The sequence below is a fragment of the Hemiscyllium ocellatum genome, chromosome 32 (genome assembly GCF_020745735.1).
Source record: "Hemiscyllium ocellatum isolate sHemOce1 chromosome 32, sHemOce1.pat.X.cur, whole genome shotgun sequence".
Lineage (NCBI taxonomy): Eukaryota > Metazoa > Chordata > Chondrichthyes > Orectolobiformes > Hemiscylliidae > Hemiscyllium > Hemiscyllium ocellatum.
In genome coordinates this window covers 36231213-36255523 of record NC_083432.1, presented here as the reverse complement: position 1 = coordinate 36255523, position 24311 = coordinate 36231213, and positions in this window count along the sequence as shown.

Sequence of the window (24311 nt, the reverse complement as noted above, 5' to 3'; positions counted from 1 at the left end):
TTCCTGGTTCCATCAGCTGGTACAGAAATTGGTATTACTGTTACATTGCTATAACAGTAGCTAATGACCCCAGTTATCATTGGTGAGTTCTAATGTGGGTGCGTGAATATTTCTGCAAGTAACAATTGGAAAATCCATGCCACTTCTTATATTTACACGATACAACAAAAAAATCCCTGATTACCCAGTCTGTGCTGTACTTACTTTAAACCAATTGATAAAGGGTTAGTGTTTTAAAGCACTATGCCCATCATAGAAAATTGTAATGGGACATAATAAAATGCTTCATTTTATGTTAATCGCCTACTGTTTGAATGTAGGCTTAGCTAAGCAAAGTACAATCATTTATTTATACTGTAATGTCTCCAGTCTAAGCTTACCTGGATCATATGCAATTAAACTCAAAGCTTTCTTAAAATATTGAGACTTCTTTAAGTTTCACAAAGACACAAGGCAAAGCCAATAGAAACAGACCTATAATTATGCCAAATGAAAGCAAAATGAGACTTACAGTTCCAGGCAAATTGTTTCTGGTTCAAACAATTTGGTTTCACAGTGCATACAGAATGTATATCATTCATAAAGACTACTAAAGTACATGGAAAAGAAATGTCATTCTGCAGGGATTTATCAAGCTATAACCCTCTTGCTGAATTGAACCTATATAAACTTCAAGCTTTTTGAAAACAAGGGCTTGTAAACTCCAGACGCCATACAATGGATTTATTCCTCCCTACTCAACAATCGTCTATCTGATATATGCCGTGCAGTTATATGGCTTTGAAATAAATATCAATTTATGGGTCTACAACTTGCGTGATCCCATGTGAGCTGGATTCTGTGGCTGTGGAGATCACTCCCAGATAAAAACAAAACAATACTCTATTACGGACACTCCCCATTTTTGATGCTTGAATAAGATACATGAGGCCTACAACATGTAAATATGGAGAGTGTGCAATCTGAAAAATACCCTGAGTACAGAAAATGATCTGGCCAGCTTGCAGGCCATTGGATGTGGGAGATTGTAGTCTGTTGATCCAAAGATCTGTTTGTGTTTCTGGTTTAATTTTGTGGGTTGCATGAATAAAGAAATCATTTCATGCACTGCTGATTGGAAGGTGTAACAATGAAAGGGAATTGATTACGGTATTTGGTCCCATATTATGTGTGAATTATATCTTTTTACCAGGAAAATCTCAATCACATCATTACTCACTGCTTCCTAAGACACAAAATGCATTCAAACAACATTCTTAATGCTCATTGCAGTGTGTGGTGTGATGCTTAACAACATAGACTGGCTAACGCCTGTTCTGAACTCTCCCTGCAATGGCTCCTTGAGAAGAAACAACAATTGTTCCCACTTCCCAGAAATGGGACAGAGCAAACTCAACCAGAATTCATCTTTCTGGGCTCTTCTCATTAATATTGACTGCCTTCTTTTTATTTAAACTGGTAGTATTGGAATTTACTGATGTATTGTCAGAGCTGCAAATTATAGTTTGTGCTTGTGAAGAGTTGTGGTGCTCTTTCAATTCCTGATCTTTCATAATGATATGGTATTGGTTGGCTAGCTGCTACTCATAGTAATCTCACACTATACTGCTGTCAGACAATAACATCATAACGCAGGAAGCAGAAATCTGTGGTTAGTCCAATCACATAGCCTAGTCATGTAGCTCTTAGTCCAGTACCCATTCAGAAGTCACACAACACCAGGTTATAGTCCAACAGGTTTATTTAAAATCACAAGCTTTTGGAGAACTGATCTTTTGTCAGATTAAGTGATTTTGCCTAAAGAAGGAGCAGCACTCTGAAAACTCACGACTTTAAATAAACCTATTGGACTATAATCCAGTCTTGTGTGACTTCTGACTTTGTCCATCCCAGTCCAACACTGGCACCTCTACCTCATGGCATCCAGTACTCATGCCAAGCATTATGCCTTTACATCTCACATCTGGATTTTGAAAGTAGCTTCCAGGAGCATTAGAGAAGCCACAATGCAATTCCACAGGCTCTTTGAGACATCAAGATTTGGGTCATCTGCCTTCTGATTTCTGTGTGTTTCTCTGTTGGCTGATGTATGTAAGTGCACATTTTTGTACCTTTGTATTTAAAGGAATGTCCTTTATGGTGTGAACACAATAAATATTTGGTAGTACAGAACTTGAACATTTCTGAAGAAAGGATACATTTAATCTTATTGGATACATTGGTATTCTCGCAAATGGTCCTGATGAGTGCAAGATAAAAGCCTTTGACAACATATTTTTTCAGCAATGTTAACATGGTTTATGCCTGAACAGCTGATTTTGCCTTTTTAGAACTAACATCAGGTAACACCAGTAAAAGATCAAAAATCATGCATGTTTCACAGTAATAACTGGGCCCTGGTAATATGTCATGATTTGCAGGTGAGTTCTGGGTGTTGGTAACTATCCCCAGACATGGGTCACTATTTTCCAAGAATCCCCCACATACAAAATTATGACCATTGTGTGAGTCAGGAATTTGTCCATTTTTTATTTGACAGTGTTTTGCCTTGTTTAAACAATCCTCAAAACTGCGTTTAAATTGTAAAGCAGATTGGTTCAGCAGACATCACTGTTCAAATTATTCATTTGGCCTAAACAATTACCAGTTATGTTTATCATTCATGTACATGCCTTGACAATAGGTGGAAACAGGTAAAAACAATGACTGCAGATGCTGGAAACCAGATTCTGGATTAGTGGTGCTGGAAACGCACAGCAGTTCAGGCAGCATCCGAGGAGCAGTAAAATCGATGTTTCGGGCAAAAGCCTAACGAAGAGCTTTTGCCCAAAACGTCGATTTTACTGCTCCTCGGATGCTGCCTGAACTGCTGTGCTTTTCTAGCACCACTAATCCAGAAATAGGTGGAAACAGAATGTTTTAACCCTTTAGCAGAATCACAGTTCAACTCAATTCAATATCCCAAGACCATAACAAGAATCTTATGGCACAGGAGACTAATTGAACCATTGTTCTTGTGTTACATTGAAAACTCATTCACTTAATCCCATTTCCCAGGCCTAACTTAATGCATTTTCAAGAGGGCTGATCAAAAACAGGTATCCTTGCTCTGAGGAAATTCAACTCAATTATAGCACTCCTCCTGCCACCTCAGTTAACCCTTTTTAAAAATTGGTTTTATGCTATCCTGTGACCAAAGATGTGCAGGTTAGGTGAATAGGCCATACTAAATTGTCCACAGTGTTCGGTGTAGGGGAATGGGTCTGGGTGGGTTGCTCTTCGGAGGGTCGGTGTAGAGTTGCTGGGCCGAGGGCCTGTTTCCACACTGAAGGGAATCTAATGTAATGTAATCAATGGATGATACATGTTTGTGTGTTATGAGATGAGAACTAGCCTGAGCCATTCTTCAGACTGGGAACATTAACTCTGTTTCTCTCTCCACTGACTCTGCCACACCTGTTGAGTTTCTTCTGCATTCTCTGTGTTTGTGTCAGTTATTGCTGTGTCTGTTACCATCATGGTGTAAGGTCCAGTGAAGGTCTGCTGGCAGTCAAGGATAATATAAGTCACTGTAAGGGACAATGTATAAACTTTTCACAATATCCATTGAGTATATGTGACAATAAAGGCTAATTCCATTCTATTCCAGGATAAATCAGTGTGTTTGGAAGTCAAAGAAGGAATTTCAAAAGAACATATTAACCAAGAAGTTAGGTTTATAGTTTAGGATTTGATAATAACTGTTTGGTGTGTGTTAGCTTCTAGATGGATCATCAGCTAATATCCAAGACTGAAAAAAATTCTTAATGACAATGTAATTATAATAATATAAGTTTCAATGAATCGACCAAAGATCTGGGACTCTGTTTGTTGATTAGGTTGGAAACACAGGTTAGGTATAATCAGTTAGAAGTAGTTTGAGTAAGCTCCAGAATTAATTTCTTAGATATTTTTAAACAGCCCATTCAGATTGGTTATGTCAAACCTTTGAAGCAGGTGGGACTTGAAACCAGGGCCTTTTTATCTAAAAGTAGGGACACTACCGCTGTGCCATAAAACACCTCATCATTAATGTTTTAAGTTGTGTGATTTGGCAGCTTCATGATATGGAACAGTAAGAACCTCACTGCACATGTCCTGAATCTGAGATTGTACTATGGAGGAAGTGAGGACTGCAGATGCTGGAGATCAGAGCTGAAAAATGTGTTGCTGAAAAAGCGCAGCAGGTCAGGCAGCATCCAAGGAGCAGGAGAATCAACATTTCGGGCATAAGCCTTCCTGAAGAAGGGCTTATGCCCGAAACATCGATTCTCCTGCTTCTTGGATGCTGCCTGACCTGCTGCGCTTTTCTAGCAACACATTTTTCAGCATTGTGCTATGGAGACAGACTTCAGTAAAGATGGTGTTTGTTACAATTTCCCATGTGGTGTGAACTGAAGTAAAGCGTATGTGAAGTAAGTGTCCTAGCATTGACTCAACTCATGCTGCATTATGCTATTTTGCTTAACTAATGGCCACATAGTCTGTTATAAACAGTAAAAATAAAGGATTCCCATCAGTTTGTAGCTACTAATACCTTCATTGAACAGAATGAAACATGTGAATGGAAATCTCAGTGGCAGCCTAAAGATTACAGATGTATGAGGATTACAGATGTCTCCTGTTTCACCATGACAACGCCATCCTGACTTGAGGAAACTAAAGCATCTTGAACAGATTATCCTGTCAGGTTCTCAAAATTCCACAATTCCATCTCAGGGGGCTATGATAGATTAGAAGTGATCTGACAAAGTGGGATTAAATGTTAAAGAATTCTTAACCTCTTCCAACCTGAGCATGTTCATGGCTTCCAGGTCCACTGGGGTTTTCTGGATACAGGAACGTGGCACAATTTATGCTGAAAGGTTTCTAAGGAGAGTTACTCTTGGCCCATAGTTTGTTATTCAGTGGCTATGAAATGTATAACTCAGTATATCACCCCAGAACTGCAGGTGTGATTGTATCCTCCAGGGAAAAGTCTCAAGCAAATTAAATCCAGAGGCCATCAGGTAACAATATTTGTTCTTGACATCTACCTATACCAATGCAACCAAAACCACTTTCTCTTCCATTCTGAAGTCAAGTCAGCCAGTTGGACCGCATAGAATACGAGTTCCCTGATTGTGGCTGTTAACCTGAGCCAATCAGGGAGCCCTGGCTGACATAAAAAACAGGAGCACACACCCTTGGAGCACTTTCCACACATAAGTAAAAGGTGACTTGGGGATGGGATACTGGCCTCTGTGGATTTGTTTCAAAGAGGAATGGTAAAAAGGTGAAAAATCATCCTTGGCTTAGCAAGAAAGACAAGGATGACATCAAGGCAAAAACTAGAGCATATCTGGAGGGCTGGGAGAAGTTTATACATCATCAAAAGGTTACTAAAAATAAAATTGAAAGAACAAAGATGAACTAGCAAAGGAAAGTTGTCCAGTTAGGCTGGAAAAATAAAAATTATTTAAACAGGAAGCAGATCCAAAGTGTATCAGTGCAGAGGGATCTGGGTGTCTTTGTGCATGAATTTCAGAAAGTGTGTTTGCAGTTGCAATGCAATGCATTACAGGAAAGGCAAATGGAATCCTGGCATTTATTGCAAAATGGCTGCACTATAAACATAGAGAAGTGTTGTTACAATTAGATAAGGCATTGCTGAGACCACATCTGGAGTATTGTGTTCATTTTTGATCTCCTTACTTGAGGAAGGGTGTAGTGGCACTGGAGGCAATTCAGAGGAGGTTCACCGGATTGATGAAAGGGCAGCTGTAAGAGGAGCAGTTAAATAGCTTGGGATTGATGGATTTCAGAAGAATGAGGAGGCATCTGATTGAGGAACATAGAATGTTAAAGGTGATTGATCACGTGGACGTTGAATAGATCTTCCCCTTGTGGGACTGTCTTAGTCAGGAGATCATGGAGATAAAGTGAGAGGAATTAGACTCAAAACTGAAATGAGGAGAAGGTCTCAGAGGGTTACGAATCTGTGGAACTCCCTGGCAGACTGCAGTGGTGGAGAATCAATCAACAGATTCAAGAAAGAATTGACATGTTTTTGATGGAAAGCTTGAAAGTGGAGTTGAGATCAGGATAAGATTAGCAATGATCATGTCAAATGACAGACTGGGCTCAAGGCCGAATTGTCTACTCATGTTCCAATGTAAGCTTCTTGAGCATTTTTGGAGCTGCACCCATTCAGGCAAGTGAAGAGTATTCCATCACACTCCTCACTTGTGCCTTGCAGATAGTAAACAGGTTTTGGAGAATCAAATAATGAGTTACTTACTGCGGGATTCATAACCTTAGACTTATTTTCTATTTATATGGCAAATCCAGTTCAGTTTCTGGTCAATGGTTATCCCCAGGATACTAAAAATGGTGGATTCAGTGATGGTAGTGCAATAGAATATCAGGGTGAAATGGTTTGATTCACTCTTGTTAAAAATAGTCATTGCTGAAAAATGTGTTGCTGGAAAAGCGCAACAGGTCAGGCAGCATCCAAGGAACAGGAGAATCGACATTTCGGGCATAAGCCCTTCTTCATTCCTGAAGAAAGGTTTAAGCCCGAAACACATTTTCAGCTCTGATCTCCAGCATCTGCAGTCCTCACTCTCTCCTCCTTAAAAATAGTCATTGCCTGTCAGCTGAGTGATATGCATGTTATATTCCACTTGTCAACCCCATCCTGGATGTTGTTCCAGTCTTGCTAATTTGGGCATTTTCTGCTTCAGTGTCTGAAGAGTAGCGAATGGTGCTGAGGGTGTTGCTACAGTGCAATGCTTCAAGAAGATAACCAGCACTCACCTTTTGGGATGGGTAAAAAATGGTGGCCTAGCCAGTGATGCCCATGTCCAAATAACCTAGAAAAGTCCTCTGTTTGTTCTGAGCAACCACATTCTCAGTCGATATTGCATATTGGTAGGTTTTTGTAAGTAGTGGTGGGATGAATTTTAGCCTATACTCAAGGTTATTTTTATTTTCCTCTACGGTGTCACTTGCCCGTATAAATGTTATTATCTAGTCTGGCTCTATTATTTCGACTAGAATCTTTTGCCTTTTTCTCCATATCCATGCATATCACTATTGTCCAAAAAGTAATCCAATGTGCTCTTGAATGCCTGAATTTACCCCACCTCCTCCACATTTGAACATTATTGTAAAACTTCACTTCATTCCCTGTCAGTTATTCCAATGGTTTGAAAACTGGAATCTGCCAACTTCTGTGTGTTCTCAGACATTCGAGAAGTCTAGGTGGGTCCTGTAGATGAACATTCAGGGCATCATGGTCAATGGTCAGATGTAAGAAAATGAATGGTGCCCAGTGTATTCTGTTCTCCCCGGCCATCTCATTTCCCTGTAGCTTTCTGTTCTTGTCTATGGGCGCTTGGCAAGGGGCGGTATGGTGGCTCAATGGTTAGCACTGCTGCCTCACAATGCCAGGGACCTAGGTTCGATTCCAGCCCCGGGCGACTGTCTGTGTGGAGTTTGCACATTCTCCCCATGTCTGTATGGGTTTCCTTCGGATGCTCCAGTTTCCTCCCACAGTCCAAAGATATGCATGTTAGGTGAATTGGCCATTCTAAGTTGCCAATAGTGTTGGATGCATTAGTCAGAGGGAAATGGGTCTGGGTGGGTTACTCTTCAGAGGACCAAATGGCCTGTTAAGTGGTGGAGGCTATACAGTTGCAACATTTAAAAGGCATCTGAATGGGTATATGAATAGCAAGGGTTTAGAGGGATATGGGACGGGTGCTGGCAGGTTGGTATAGGTTGGGTTGGGACATCTGGTCGGCATGGACAGGTTGGACCGAAGAGTCTGTTTCCATGTTGTACATCTGTACGACTCTATGACTTCATTGTATTGTACAATCATCAGTGAAGATCACCACTTCTGATTTTATGATACGGGAAAGTCATTGATGAAGCAACTGAGAATGATTGTCGCTAGGACTATATCCTTAGGAGACTGACTTCCAAGATCTGCAACCATCTTCCTTTGTGCGAAGTGTAACTCCCCCAGTGGAGAATTTCCACCCAATTTCCATTGACTCCAGTTTGCAAGGGCCGTTTGATGTCAAACTCAGTCAAATGTGATTTTGAAGTCAAGCGCAGTCAGTTTCACCTCACCTCATCTCACCTCAGTTCTTTTGTCCATGTTTGAACCAAGACTGTAATGAGGTCAGGAGCTGAGTGGCCCTGGCAGAACTCAAACTGAGCATCCATGAGCAAGGTATTGCTGAGCAGGCACTGCTTGATAGCACTGTTGACTGATGATTGAGAGTAGGCTGATGTGGCAGCAATTGGAAGCTGAATTTGATCTTTTTCCACATAAGACAGCCAGACAATTTTCCACATTGTTGGCCTGTGTTGTAGCTGTTCCAGAGCTTGGTTAAGAGCACAGACGGTTCTGGAGCACAATCCTTCAGTATTATTACTACTGGAATACTGTAATAGTGCACAGCCTTTGCAGCCATCTAGTATCTCCAGCTGGTTCTTGATATCACATGGAGTGAATCAAATTTGGTGAAGTCTGATATCTGTGAAGCCGGGTCTTCTGGAGAAGGCCAAGATAGATCACCCACTCAAAACTCCTGGTTCAAGATTGTGGCAAATGCTTCAACTTTATCTTTTGCACTAATGTGCTGGGATCCCCCAGTACTGAAGATGGGGATACATAGAGAGACTTCTCCTCCTGAGTATGCCTGTGTCAGGTTGTTGCTTGATTAGTCTATGAGACGGCTCTCTGAATATTGGCACTAGCCCCCAGATGTTGCTTGTGAGGACTTTACAGGGTCAAGAGGTGCCTGGGCCGATGCCAGGTGGGCTTCCTCATTTCATTCCTTTGGATTTGATTTGATTTGATTTATTATTGTCACATGTACTGAGAGACAATGAAAAGTATTGTTTTGCGTGCTATCCAGACAAATCATATCTTACATAAGTATGACAGCTGAAAATGTGTTGCTGGTTAAAGCACAGCAGGTTAGGCAGCATCCAAGGAACAGGAAATTCGACGTTTCGGGCATAAGCCCTTCATCAGGAATGAGGAGAGTGTGCCAAGCAGGCTAAGATAAAAGGTAGGGAGGAGGGACTTGGGGGAGGGGCGATGGAGATGTGATAGGTGGAAGGAGGTCAAGGTGAGGGTGATAGGCCGGAGTGGGGTGGGGGCGGAGAGGTCAGGAAGAAGATTGCAGGTTAGGAGGGCGGTGCTGAGTTGAGGGAACCGACTGAGACAAGGTGGGGGGAGGGGAAATGAGGAAACTGGAGAAATCTGAGTTCATTCCTTGTGGTTGGAGGGTTTCCAGGCGGAAGATGAGTCGCTCCTCCTCCAGCCGTCGTGTTGTTATGTTCTGCCGGTGGAGGAGTCCAAGGACCTGCATGTCCTCGGTGGAGTGGGAGGGAGAGTTAAAGTGTTGAGCCACAGGGTGGTTGGGTTGGTTGGTTCGGGCGGCCCAGAGGTGTTCTCTGAAGCGTTCCGCAAGTAAGCAGCCCGTCTCCCCAATATAGAGGAGGCCACATCGGGTGCAGCGGATGCAATAGATGATGTGTGTGGAGGTACAGGTGAACTTGTGGCGGATATGGAAGGATCCCTTGGGGCCTTGGAGGGAAGTGAGGGAGGAGGTGTGGGCGCAAGTTTTACATTTCCTGCGGTTGCAGGGGAAGGTGCTGGGAGTGGAGGTTGGGTTGGTGGGGGGTGTGGACCTGACGAGGGTCCTTGGACTCCTCCACTGGCAGAACATAACAACATGACGGCTGGAGGAGGAGCGCCTCATCTTCCGCCTGGGAACCCTCCAACCACAAGGAATGAACTCAGATTTCTCCAGTTTCCTCATTTCCCCTCCCCCCCACCTTGTCTCAGTCAGTTCCCTCAACTCAGCACCGCCCTCCTAACCTGCAATCTTCTTCCTGACCTCTCCGCCCCCACCCCACTCCGGCCTATCACCCTCACCTTGACGTCCTTCCACCTATCACATCTCCATCGCCCCTCCCCCAAGTCCCTCCTCCCTACCTTTTATCTTAGCCTGCTTGGCACACTCTCCTCATTCCTGATGAAGGGCTTATGCCCGAAACGTCGAATTTCCTATTCCTTGGATGCTGCCTGACCTGCTGTGCTTTAACCAGCAACACATTTTCAGCTGTGATCTCCAGCATCTGCAGACCTCATTTTTTACTCTTACACAAGTGTGTCAGGGTAATAGAACAGAATGCAGAATACAGTGTTACAACTACAGAGAAGGTGCAGAGAAACCTTTTTTAAAAACTTTTTAATGGCTGATACAACTAAACACCTTGCCAAGCCATTTCTAAGGGCAATTAAGAGTCAACCACATTGCTGTGAGTCTGGAATCACACATAGGCCAGACCAGGTAAGGACAGCAGATTTCGTCCTCTAAAAGACATTAGTGAACCAGATCAGTTTTTAAGATCATTAATGACTTTTAATTTCTTTTGAATTCATTTCAGCATTTGCTGTGGTGGGATTCAAGACAGGATTATTTGTCGAGCAACAATAGTACTAGGCTATCCCTTAACCAGGAATTATTTATTACTTTTGTTTCCACCAAATATTGACCTAACTTTGGTTCATCTGTTGCTCTTGTTACCTCTGCACCTAACTATTCCAATGCACAGACGAAAGTGAGCACTGCAGATACTGGAGATTAGAATCAAGAGTGTGATGCTGGAAAAGCACAGCAGGTCAGGCAGCATTCGAGAAGCAGGAAAATTGATACTTCAGGCAAAAACCCTTCATCAGAAACCCTTCCTGATGAAGGGTTTTTGCCCGAAACACCGCTTTTCCTGCTCCTCAGATGCTGCCTGACCTGCTGTGCTTTTCCAGCACCACACTCTATTCCAATCCACACTTGAGCAGGATCCCACCTTCATATGTTGGAGACCATCCAAACTTTTTGCTGCTTATGGCCTAACTTACATCAAGTCCAGCTCTCCTGTCTCCCCTGTGCTCACTGATCTACATTGACTCTTAGTTAAACCATCTTTCAATTTTAAAATTCTGATCTTAAGTTTTGATTCCTCAATGGCCTTTTTCTCCCTTGGCTCTGTGAGCCCATCTAGATCTGTGCTGCCATTATTCTGGCCTCTTGACCATTCTCATCACCCAAGTGTCACCATTTCACCTGAGGTGTCTGTGCCTTCAGCTGTCTCGGCCCTAAACTCTGCAGTGCCTTATTTCTATCTCTTTGCCTTTTTCTCCCTCCATTATGATGCTCCGTAAAATCGAACCCAGGCCAAGCTTTTGGTATCGTAGCCAAAGTTTAGCTGCAAGGCACCTAGGGATATTTTATTTCATTAAAGGCAGCCTGTTTTAGTGATTAACAGTTCAAGAAGGACTGGTGTCTAAGTCAGCTTTTCACAAAGTCAGTGTCAGGTCGGTCTCACTGCCCATAGTTGACTACGATTCTTCAAATATTTGTTATACAATTATCCCTTAAAATATATAATAATTTCTGTCTCAACTATCCTTTGTGGCAAAACACTCCATTCTCCAACACACTTGAGTGTGTGAAAATTAGTCTCATTATCTGAGTGATAGATTAGAATGACCTTTGCCATTTGCTCCCCAATGTTATTTCAACAAAAGTTTAAAGCTTTCATTTCTTTTAACATCTTAATTCGTTCCCTCTTTCTCCTCTCGAATTATTTCCTGCAGCTGGGAGAAAAGATGGAGAACTCCATTATTGCAACATTTTAGACAACAATCCAAAATATATTTTTATTTCCCTCCTCAGACTGTGATTTTGTCTGGAATTTAAAAGTGCCCACAATAAATAAGGGGGCACTACTTCTCTTTCCCTTCCACTGGCCCTCAGTGATCTGAGAAAAGAAAAAGTACGAATTTGCACCCGCAAATATTGGTGTCATCAGGGTTTCAGAGTTTAACGGTGTTAGGATAGAGCATGAGAATGGCATTGAGATAGAGGATCCACCATGAAGGACGAAATGGGTTCGATAGGCCAAATGGCTTACTCATGCTTCTAATTCTTATGTTTCTAAATTTTCATTATAAAATTACACATTCCCTCAAACAAACTTTTGTTACTTCTGGACTTGGTCTTTTTAATGTGCTCTTGTCCCGTCTCCTGGTGCCCACTTAATTCTGGAAAACTGCACAATTTGAGTTGTATAACTTGGATCTCCTGCTCCGGTCTCAACCCAGTCTGTGTGGAGCCTCTTACACAAGCTCAGATTTTAATGTGAGCTCTGAGTAATAAAATCATGAATAGTTCAAGAAATCTTATGCCTGTTGGGGGATTCATTGAGAAGTAATTCAATGCATTTAGACAGAATATAGAGCATTTATTGTGCTGATAGTAAGTTTTGGCAGGACTTTTACAACTTTGAATGATGGACAGCTCGCGAACATTGAAAGCATGCATTGGATTATGACGCACTTGATGGTGAAACATGCTGTGAGTTCTTTGGGGTGCTTTATACAACTTTATGGAATGAATGCAGCCAGTCCACATTGTCAATTTTAGGTTAATTAGATTAACTTTAAAAGCAACAAAGGGGAGAATCATAAAGAGAAAGAGAGAGAAAGTACTGAAAAGAAAAACGAGACCAGGAAAACCGAGCAGAAAAGTTATCTTTCAGAGACAGAGAGTGGCTCTGAGATTCTGTGGAGTCCAATCCAAATGGTTGCTTAGAGGTTTACCAACGTAACAGAGACAGCGGCAAGTTAAAAATCAACCTCACTGCGCCCTACATGCATAATCCAGGCATTTCACCCAAATGAGCTAAATGCCTGAGGGAGCTTAAAGAATTGCAAGCAATAAGTAGGCAAATTGACGGAGAGAGGAGGTGATGATGGTCATGGTAATGAGTTGTAATGTTGTTGGATTAATAATCCAGAAATCCAGGTAATGTTCTGGGGGAATATGGTTTAAAATCCCACCATGGCAGATGGTGGAATTGGAATTAAATAAAAAACTGGAACTTAGAGATTAATGATGATCATGAATCTTTGTTGTAAAAGCACCACTAGATTCACTACTGTGGTTTAGTGGAAAACTGCTGTTCCCTACCCAGTCTACCTACATGTGATTCCAGACCCACAGTGATGTGGCTGACTCTGACTGCCATCTGTAATGGCCAAGCTGCTCCAAGCTGTATTCACTAGAAGAATGAATGAAACTGAATGGACCACCTAGCACCAGCGACAAGCTTAATCCCGTTAACTCTGCAAAGTCCTCCCTAGCAACATTTGCAGGGTTGGAGTGGGCTGTCTCACAGACTAATCAAAAAACAAGCAGATGCCCTCAGACTCATGGAATTATACCTTACACACAATATCCTCAACAGCACCATCACCTGTCCCACCATTGGGACAGGAGGAGCAGCACACCGGTATACACTCGGCAGGAAGCTCCCACTGAAGCTAATCTACATTATCCATGTCTTCTAGTGTTTTAAAGCTTTGGATTGTCTGTCCCTGAGTTTTAGTCTCAGTCGTGAAGTCATTTAAACTGTTTTTTTTCTGGAGAACATTTGATAATGTGTTATTTGTGTCTTTCAGGGAGAGGATAAAGTTAATTCAGTATATAGCAAATACAAAATTGAAAGCAAGCTTACTCAGAGTATTTAGAAACTGGATAATAACCTATTCAACAACATAACAGGCAATTAAGAGTGTTTACCTTTAAGGTACTGCAGTGACAGTATTACAATAACGTTCAAAAGTAATATTGATTTTCATCACTTTTTGTAGTGTTGCAGTCAGAGCTATTGCATGAAGAGGCAACGCATGAATGAGATTTATAATGGTAAGTGATGTGTTAGGAAAACAGTCTTTCAAATAGTAGATAACTCAATGTTATAATTGTCAGTGAAAGCCCTCAGGCGAAGAACTGTGAAGCACGCTCTTCTTGCTAATCATGTCAGAAAGGGAGTATGGGGGTGGGGAGGGGGAGTGGTTGGTGAAGAAACTAAATCATGTCCAGTATCAGGAATCTGATACTTTGTTGGAACATGATCAAAATACCTTATTCCAATACAGTCATTTTATTAAAAATAAGTCATGTTTTGGAAATCAATTTAACAAATCGTAGGTTTTATATACACATTTATAAAAATGGAAAAATATACAGTAGCAGATAATTTTTAAAAGTTCCATGACATTTGTGCTGTAAGATACAGAGAAGAACTGTTTGGAATTGCTTAGCTTGACCAATGTGACTTGACATTCAGAAAAGCGCAGAGAATGTTTGTCCTCCATTTCCATTAAAAACAAACCTGGTTTGGAGACTTGCAAGCAGAGTGATGGGTTTCTGCTGATCAGACTCCCCAAAGACAGACAAACAAAGCAACATTTCAATTTTAATCTAGAATAAGAGATACCTTCTCATTTTGCCCGAAGATACAATTAACAAAGATGTCTTCAATGAGTTCTTAGACTTTAGATTTTAAGCTGATCCTGCAAAGCAGGAAACCACTGGAGGAGCCAAAACTGGCAATGCAAAGTTACTCTCTATTGCCACAACTTTGCTGTTATTAACTTCAATGGAAGACTCCCTTATAATTCAGTGGAGATAGTAGATCTAACTTTCAACTTTGCTCTTTTTCTGTGCATTAATGGTATACATATATCTCTAAAAAATGCATGATGGTCACACCCAATGGGTTCAATGAAAATGGAGCAAGTTCTCCAAGTGCTGATGATCACTTCTTCCACATTATGGCTCTTGGTAAGGTTGACAATATATTCCACTCCCCTTTCTTTGGAACCTTTTGTCCATATTTTTAAGAATGTTGTAAATTCAATTGTTCCCTGATGTTCTTTTGAAAGAATATTATCAAGTATTTACTACCTGCCTGGTCCACTTGGTCAGACAGTTCTGTCAAGTTGTTTGGAGGATTTTTGTTACATGTTCTGGCCATTTCTCTTACCATATCTTTACTAGATGTCCCTTATGTCTGATTCCAGCCCCACCTTACTGCAGCAAGCCGACACTCAGCAGATATCTGCCAAGAGACTGGCACCCTGTGCTGTTGGGCCATCTTGAAAAGGCTGCTGCACATCTGAACAAAGCTGCCTTACCCACTGACGGACATTTCTGGAAATTGTCGGAACTGGGAAAGATTCTCTGACAGCGACCAGGAGGTTCTGATTGAGGAGACAGCACAAACGAGGACATCCTCTTCCCAGACAGCACGCAGAGGAGGCCATGCCACCAGAGCCTGGCAGCCTGGCTCAAGGTTGATACATGGGCCAATGCCATCTCAATGGTCCAAAGGATTGGCCGGTAGAGCCATGAGAATGTCAGCAATATTCTCCGCTCTGTGAGGGTATGTGCTAAACTCCACTCTTGTGACCTCACACCGGCTACTACACTTAACCTCCGTACAAGGCTCATACTCTGTCACTCTCACTATTGCCTACAACATTATCATAGAGTCCCTACGGTGTGGAAACAGGCCATTTGGCCCAACAAGTTCACACTGACCCTCCAAAGAGTAACCCATTCCCCTACCCTATTACTCTACATTTTACCCTGACTAATGCACCTAATGAACACTATGGACAATTTAGCATGGCCAATTTACCTAGCCTGTGCATCTTTGGATTGTTGGAGGAAACCAGAGCGCCTGGAGGAAACCCACGCAGACAAGGGGAGCATGTGCAAACTCCACACAGCCCAAGGCTGGAATCGAACCTGGGTCCCTGGTGCTGCGAGGGCAGCAGTGCTAACCGCTGAGCCACCGTGCCACCCATCTTTCCTCACTCAATCTCATTACCCTTTCCCAACCATCTACGCCATTAATCCTGCATGGCCTCAGTGCTGCCTAGTCGCTCCATCAGAATACATCACTACCTTTCGTCTACTTGCACCAGCATCAGTGTGCCACCAGCTATCACTTCCCTCAATTCCAATCCTTTTCTCTTTACAGGAGAAGACAGCCCATAACAGGGCAGATTGAAGCCTTAGGGGTGGAGGGGTGCCCAACATTGGCTCCTCATCCCCTGTGAATACAGAACCCAGGGCCTCACAGGAGGAGACCTGTGGCAATGCCAAGATAGCCACGTCCCACCAACCAAGTAAGTACCATCCTTCACCCCACTGCAACTCTCGCTGTCAATCTCATTCATTGCACCATTCATTTCTAACCACTCACAATGGTGCCTTCTCTCTCTCTTTTGTCTTGCAGGCCCTACTGGGATATTTGATGCCTCCCCACAGAAATGCCTGGCTCCCCCAGCATCCTTCTTCTAGATCTGAGGATGAGAACATCAAGGGCTCAAAGAAAGCATCGGCAAGACTGGCTCCCACTGGCCCAGCTACTGACTTCTGAGTGGGAACGTTCGGCCTAGAAATATAAGCTCTTGAGCACCTCACTGTGATAGCTCTGCAGCTAGCTGAGGAAGAAATGCCCCAGTCCGCTGGCACTCGGAGGGTGCCAGAGACCAGGCTCCTGCTCAGCCCAAGGCAGGAGACAACCTTGTGGTGTCAGCAATCAGGGATTTCACCCAGTTGCACAGGGAGGGGCAGGTGGAGCAGGTATGTATGTGGGACAGAATGGCCACCTTTGCATACAAACTGCAAGTGAGGCAGGACATGTGACTGACTGGCTGCCTCCATGGACAAGTTGGTAGTTGCCATGGAGAACCAGGTCCAGCATCCTCAGGGTCTGCTGGAACGGGACAGTCACCTTCCATCCACCATCCCAGCTGCTTGTCGTTGGGTTTGAAGGTACAGTTTTGGTATGGCACAGGGAGCTGAAAATGTGTTGCTGGAAAAGCGCAGCAGGTCAGGCATCATCCAAGGAGCAGGAGAGTTGATGTTTCGGGCATGAGCCCTTCTTCAGGGTTCCTGATCTCCAGCATCTACAGTCCTCACTTTCTCCTATGGCATAGGGAACCTGGCTCACACTCCTTCCTCACAAGGAGACAGGGCAATGCAGGAGAGACACCCAGTCAGAGGAGGAACCTCTGGGACTATTTCAACATCTTGGACATTGTTCACTCTTTTCCTCTACATTAGGCTATGCCGTTTTTCTGAAACTGAATGGGAAGATTGAAAAAGTGGTCTTGTCTTCTAGACCTTCCTCAAAAGTGGCAGCATTCATTATGTCTGATGGACTTGCTCTCAATCGGGAAGGGCCTGATCCTCATTCATTTGTTTGTGCTGGTGATCAACACTACTCCTTTTATTAAACTTCCTGTTGTTGACCAGCATCATTAAAGCTACCTTGTTAAATGCACTTAGTCTAACATCACAATCAAACCAGTCAGGCATATATGTGCCAGAGTTAGTTGTTGCTTTGGAATAATATCAGATTAAAACAGAACAACTCGAACAATTATATCCTTGTCATTAAATTTGTTTTACTTATGAAGATAACAATCAACAGAAGTACTCATCCGGCAGGATCACAGATTAGTTTGGCTAACTGCATCAATGAACCAGAACAGGCAAAATATTAATTTTGTTCCTCTTAAATACACACGAATGAATAGTTGACCTCTATGCTAATCCATCTTTCAGCACTTACAAAGCAAATTAAAATTAATAATTTCACAGCAAGAATGTTTCATTTTCAGGGCACAGTGTTGCAATTCTATAAAGTGTTAACTTTAAAAAATAATGATGAGTTTGAAAAATATTAGGGCCTGGAAGAAATTTGTGAATTCAATGACCTGTTCAAATCAAAGGTAGAAAATTAGTCATTTGGCACTACAGAACTTGATTTCTTTTTCAAAACAAACAGAACATCTGACACTCCTGTTTTTTAAAATTTTAAATTTTTTTTTCTTTTTTCCCTCAACACTACTATCTAACAGCGGGAGTGATTATTTTTCCCCAGCGCTCATGACATGTGTGTAGGACACAGTGAAGAACAACAAATGTGTAAATCTTTATTTATATTCCACTATCAGGAAGAAAGGAAACACCCAAGTGGCCAGTGACAAGCAGTGCCTTTGCTGCAGAACTTGAATTGATTGGAAAGTGAAATCTGATTGGTAGGCATCTGATTGGACAGATCCAGCATCTGCAGACCTCATTTTTTACCCTTGGTAGAGATCTTGCCAGGTTTAACGCACCTATTACTGTTGATTGAAAGTTAGCAGCCCATCCTTGTTAAGTTTTAGAGCTGGTAGTTGACTCCGACTGTGCAGGGAATTGCTGTGAGAAATGAACCAGGGAATGGCTGTCACCTATTTTGTTAATCTGAAACAAGCACAGTGTGTTTACATGATCTTTCTGCCTGCAAAGAACATGACCCTGTGTATTAATGTAAGTAGCTTCCAGTAGACACAAGCGCACCACATTGTGAGCCTAACTGACAATCCTAAATCAGTTGTCAGCATAATTCATGTTACATTCAGGATTATCCAATAAATATTATCCTGTTGCAGAATCACATTGAATGTTGACCTTGTATTGTGAGTTTTGCAAGTGTGGGCTGTTTGGGAACAGTCAGTACAATGCTTCCTGTGAATAGTCAAAATGACATGTTGTTTGAGATGACCTGTAAATCTTGGGGATTTATGGCCTACCTATCTGGCATCACACTGGCATTGAAACCCTTATACCACGTTATTCATTTGTGTGAGAATGCCTTTTTATCTTGATGGCAGCATCTTGTTAATAGTGAACATGCTAGCAACATGAAACAGCTAGTTTCACACGTTGCTCAAACATTTTGAAACTTTCCCCTTCCAGGGTAATCTGAGATAGACTCAGCACTTTTCAGGATCAAAAGTGGTCGCCACTTCTGTGAGTTTGCCCAATATTTAGAGAAATGATCTGATTAGGAGAGTTGTTAACCTATAGGGTAACTTTGATGACCTCATTTCAACATCAAGTTTGCACAATGAACAACAGACTCGGGCCCTATTGACAAGGTTTCAATTAGGTCAGTCTCATAATGTATGGAACTGTAAGGATCCCCACATAAAAACTGACTACTGAAGGTAGACTCAGGGTGTATGGAAATAGAGAATGACTGCCCTTAAATAAGACATCAGAAAAAGGGAGCTCAGTTGACTGTTCCTTTTCCACTAAGACATTAGGATTTTTACATTCAGCTACAGATTCAATGTATCAAACATATCATCAATATATCGGAAATATGTAAAGTACAACAAGGTAAGTTGTCATTCCATCAAAGACATGTTTCTCATGGAACCCAACAGAGAAATTAATGAGCAGTGGCCTAGTGGGAATCACATAACAACACCGTCTCTTTGGACATATATGGTATCATTGAAACCGAACAGGGCTGAGTTTGAACTAGTACTGATTTAGACATTGGTGGTGGGTCTAGATAGCCATGAATTAGTGCAGATATCTATGACATTTATTAATGTATATTGCTGACACACTAGCAATGTCAAACAAACATGTTGGACACTGCATTGCGATTGATACACAACTCATGTAAGGTCTTCTCCTTGTAAATGGACAACTTGCTCTAAACCAGTTGTAGCAGTTCACCCAGCTATTTGGTCAAAGCAGAATTGGTCATAAAAATGTTAGGACATGGCTGTGTGTCTTGCTAGCCTGTATGTGTGCCAGTGCCTCGAGAGATGAGAACACAAATATCATTCAGCAACTCATCGCTCTTACACACGTCCATGAAATGCTTTTTTAGCTTGGCTGTCTGGTCATACTAAGCAGCAGGTCAGTGCTTTGGGAAATGACCAGCAAAAACAGAGCTATCAGCTCAAGGCACCTCTGTATGCCTCATGTTATACCGCAGAAAGTCACCTTTTACTCCTCTAACAAAAGAGGCTTTATTTGGTGGGACATTTTGAGTACCTTCCTGGAAAACAGAAAAGATGATATGTATTTCCCCTCATTTTTGAATGCCTGGGACTGTGTAGTATTAGTAGCAAGATAAAAACAATGACTGCAGATGCTGGAAACCAGATTCTGGATTAGTGGTGCTGGAAGAGCACAGCAGTTCAGGCAGCATCCAAAGTGCAGCGAAATCGACGTTTCGGGCAAAAGCCCTTCATCAGGAATAAAGACAGTGAGCCTGAAGAGTGCCTGAAGCTCACTGCCTTTATTCCTGATGAAGGGCTTTTGCCCGAAACGTCGATTTCGCTGCACTTTGGATGCTGCCTGAACTGCTGTGCTCTTCCAGCACCACTAATCCAGTATTACGTAGCACAGAGTTACAGCAGACTAATTGCAGCACCAATTAGAAATGCTATCTATGAAATCTGAATTGCTCCTGTAAAATTGCAATTTTTTCCTTTGGTGAAATAGATTGATCCCTCAGCTAACATTTCCATTGAAATGAACAATCCCATTAGCAGGATGACTGGCATGGATTGTAGAAGAAACAATGAGACCACCAGTAGCTGTCTGCAGCCACATTTGGGGATTGTATGATGGATTATTTTGCTTGACCTAAATAAGAGACAGGTGGTCCTGTGGGGCTCTCACACTGATAGTTAAAGTAGCAAGTTATTGTTAAAAATTCTGCACATTGCTGCTGTTCTAGCACACAGCACATTTTCTTGTATGTCAGATAACTGCCACAATCTCTAGACATTCATGAGGATTGTTGGCCTTCAGCAGTTTATGTAATAGGTAGATAATCAACTTATTGAAAATTCATCGTTGAGGTAGGTATCAAATTGTAATGGCAATACTTATGAAACAAATAATTATTACTAAAAGCATATTGATAGCCAATAAAAATAAAAATAATTTGCAATATTATAAACTGATTGGATAACTATAATCATTTCAACATGCAAATGAGCACAATCTGTTGCAATTTGCAGTTCTCCTTAATTTACAGAATATAAATGAATGATCGTCCACATTGTTTTGTGTTGGAGTCCATTGATCATAGATTGTCAGGATGAATTAACTAAGTTCACAAACTTTGTGCAAATAATGGAACATGATAGTGGCATGGGTGTCCATGAAATTGGCTCGATAGTGACCACTGTTTGTGTGATAAGGGTGATGTTCAGGGATCAATATGGCACCACCACATGTAGCAGGGGGGCCTTATCTGGAGAGGACCTTCAAAAAGCAACTCCTTTGGGAACAGATGGAAGGAGGGCTGTGTTGTCCAGGGAGACCTCTGCAGCAGAACTTGTGTGGCAATTTGTCCTCTGGTGAGCTGATCTCTCCCCACCATGCTTGCCTCCTATACTGCCTGCAGCACACTTGTAACTGATGTTTCAACATGTACTGAAATTGAATCCTCTGAGACTCATGCAATGCCAGTATCAGAACAGATGGCAGTGAGTGTGAAATCAAATGATGGCGTGTCTTCACCACTGTCTTCCAGGTACTAGTCAGTTTAACATTCATGGGTAACTGAAAGGTAAAAGATGCAAGATTAAGATTATGATGAGGTGTGGAAGAAAGTAAGAGGTCCATGTTGAAATCACCTCTAGGTTGTCATTCAGAAGAGACTTAGGGGAACGTTAAAAGACGATTAGGCATCGCTAGACAAATCTTCAACAGGAGCCATTGGAACAACATCATGTTCTCAATGGGAGCTTAGACATGCACCTTTTGCCCTTCTCCAGTTGCTTCCTGTTACTTTCAGTTGTGAGCTACCCTGTCCTGCAAGACAGCACCAGTATATCAGTGACCTTATATCAGTATATCAGGGAATACAGCTTTCATGGTTAAATACCTGGTAGTGTGTACAAGCAGTGAGATGTGAGTGTGAGGCTTAAAGGTGTGAACCATATAAATGTCAGGCCTGAGTCCGTACTCATTGAGATGTTTAAGATATGGCATTTAAAGATGTGTTCACTGACTATAACTCTCAAGTGTGTTGTTGAGCATCTACAGCCACTTCCTCTAAGTCTTTGTGGCTGCACTATTAGAATTGATCCCCACAGCTATCTGTTTGGATGGGGTTCTGGTCTACTGGGGGCACTTGACCTCATTCATCTTCCACCAAGACTTCCGGTGCAGCATCAGGACATCTTGGAGCTCAAAATCTTCTGTTTTATGCCATTCCTCATTATTTTCCCAGTCAGATTTACTTCCTGTCCAAGTCTCAGCACCTGCTGCTCCCGCTTACAGAGTGAAAGGCATATTTAATTCAGAAGGGCTAGTGGGATATGATTTCAGACCCATTAGGAATGTGAAAAACGCAGTTAGTACTCTGAAATCATATTAATGAGCAGGAAACAGGAAGGTGTGATACCTGCAAATTTTAAAACCAAGGGTTCAGTTAATTAAGCATCACAATTCTCTCACCTGTTATTGGTATTTTGTGAAGGTGATAATTAGAAGCTAAAATTTCAAATATGCAGTGTCTCATAATAAGCTGAAAAAACAGGATGTTCTGTAGTCTATTAAAAGACAAGCTGGCATTCCACTCAATTATATCTCAATAGTTCTCAGTGATAATTCAATCATTTTTACAATGTTAGATACCACCAATAGGTCCTCAGTGGTCCATATTAATCCGCCAATTAACTCTGGCTAATGCTGGACGACAGCAATCACTGAACAGCAGAGTTATTCACTTTATGAAGTATGCATTGTAGAGATTTCTGAGTGAGTTGACAAGGCACTAAATACATCTGCAAAAGTTTTGTTCCTCCTCCGATTTATGTATTAATAAGGGCAACTGAACTGAGGAATGAAAAGGAAACAAATTTTGATCTGGGTCAAGTATGCCAGAATACTGTCCGACATCCATGGATGGAGTTAAAATAATCTAATTGGTTATGATTTAGGTTTTGTAAGAGTACCACCCAACTAGTTACTTGAATGAAAGAGACTCTATTGTCTGTACTCAATGAAAAGAGCAGCTGATTGTGTGCAGGCCAAACTATCTTTGCCCAATGTGGCAAGAATAACATTTTTGTACATTTTCTGGTCTGCCGGCATGGCACAGGTTAGAAATGAAAACAAGAGAAACATAGCAGGTCTGGCAGCATTTGTGAAGAGAGAAACAAAGTTAACATTTCAAACATGGTACTGGCTGACTTGTCTTTGGAACTGTTCTGAAGAAGAACATATCGGAATGTTAACTCTGCTTCTCTGTGCACAGATGCCGCCAAACTGCTGAGTTCTCCAACATTTTCTGTTTTGATTTCAGATTTTCATGTCTTTTGTTTTTATTTCATTCTTGGATACTGGCTATGCTGCTGTTCAATCTCATCTTGGAATGTTACTTTCAGAATCCAATCACAAAAGCAAGGCACACAGATAATAGTGCATTTTCCAAGATGCATTCCAGGATTGGTCCCTCAGAAAATCCAAAGATCTCTCCACTACTGAATATGGACAGAAACGTCTGGGGTACAAGCAATTCCTTCTTGCAGATTTCCTCATCATAGGAGCATCAAAGAAGCAAAAGACAAGATTCAATTATGTTTGAAGACTTAAAAGAAGAAGACTCAATACTAACCTTCTAAAGGGAATGTGTTGCAGTTTTGTAAGTAATTGGGGCTAACTGTGTAGTTTTTGCAAAAAAGCAGTACATGTACAAAGAGCCAAATGTGTGCTGAGTGTATCACATCTCTTTGCAGAAGTATGCCTTGTCTCATAGAAGAAGGCAATGGCAATCCATCTCCAACAAAAATAAAAGACCAAGAAATTAATATATAAAGGGCCTTTGAAATGAGCAAGCAAATTGAATGAGAGAGTTTTTCTCATAGTAACATTAGGGGAATATTTTGAACAAAAAAATGCTTTCTTCTTTGGGTGGCATTGTGGTTCAGTGGTTAGTACTGCTGCCTCACAGTACCAGGGTCTCAGGTTCAATTCCAGCCTTGGGCGACTGTCTATGCGGAGTTTGCACATGTTCCCTGTCTCTGCGTGGGATTCCTCTGGGTGTTCTGGTTTCCTCCTACAGTCCAAAGATGTGCAGGTCAGGTGAATTGGCCATGTTAAATTGCCCACAGTGTTACATGCATTAGTCGGGGGGGGGGGGGGGGGGAGTGGGTTGGTCTTTGGAGGGTCAGTGTGGACTTGTTGGGCCGAAGGGCCTGTTTCCACTCTGTAGGGAATCTAATCTAAAAAATTCTTGAAACATATTATGGTCACTGATTTACAGAATTAATGTTATCCAACCCCATTTTCCAACTATGTGCACTGTATTTGGCTATCTTCACCAACCCTTGTAAAATAAGCACACCAGGAAATAGCTAGAATTTCACAAAATGAGGTTTAAAATTGTAGTGTCAGGTTCTGCACACTGTCTGGAATGTAACCTCATTGAACTGGTGAACTGTAGAAAATTAACAGTAATTACAAAATGGCTTGACTTTCTGAAAAATAATCTTCCAATGCAGATAGGAATCCAATACAGTACAATAC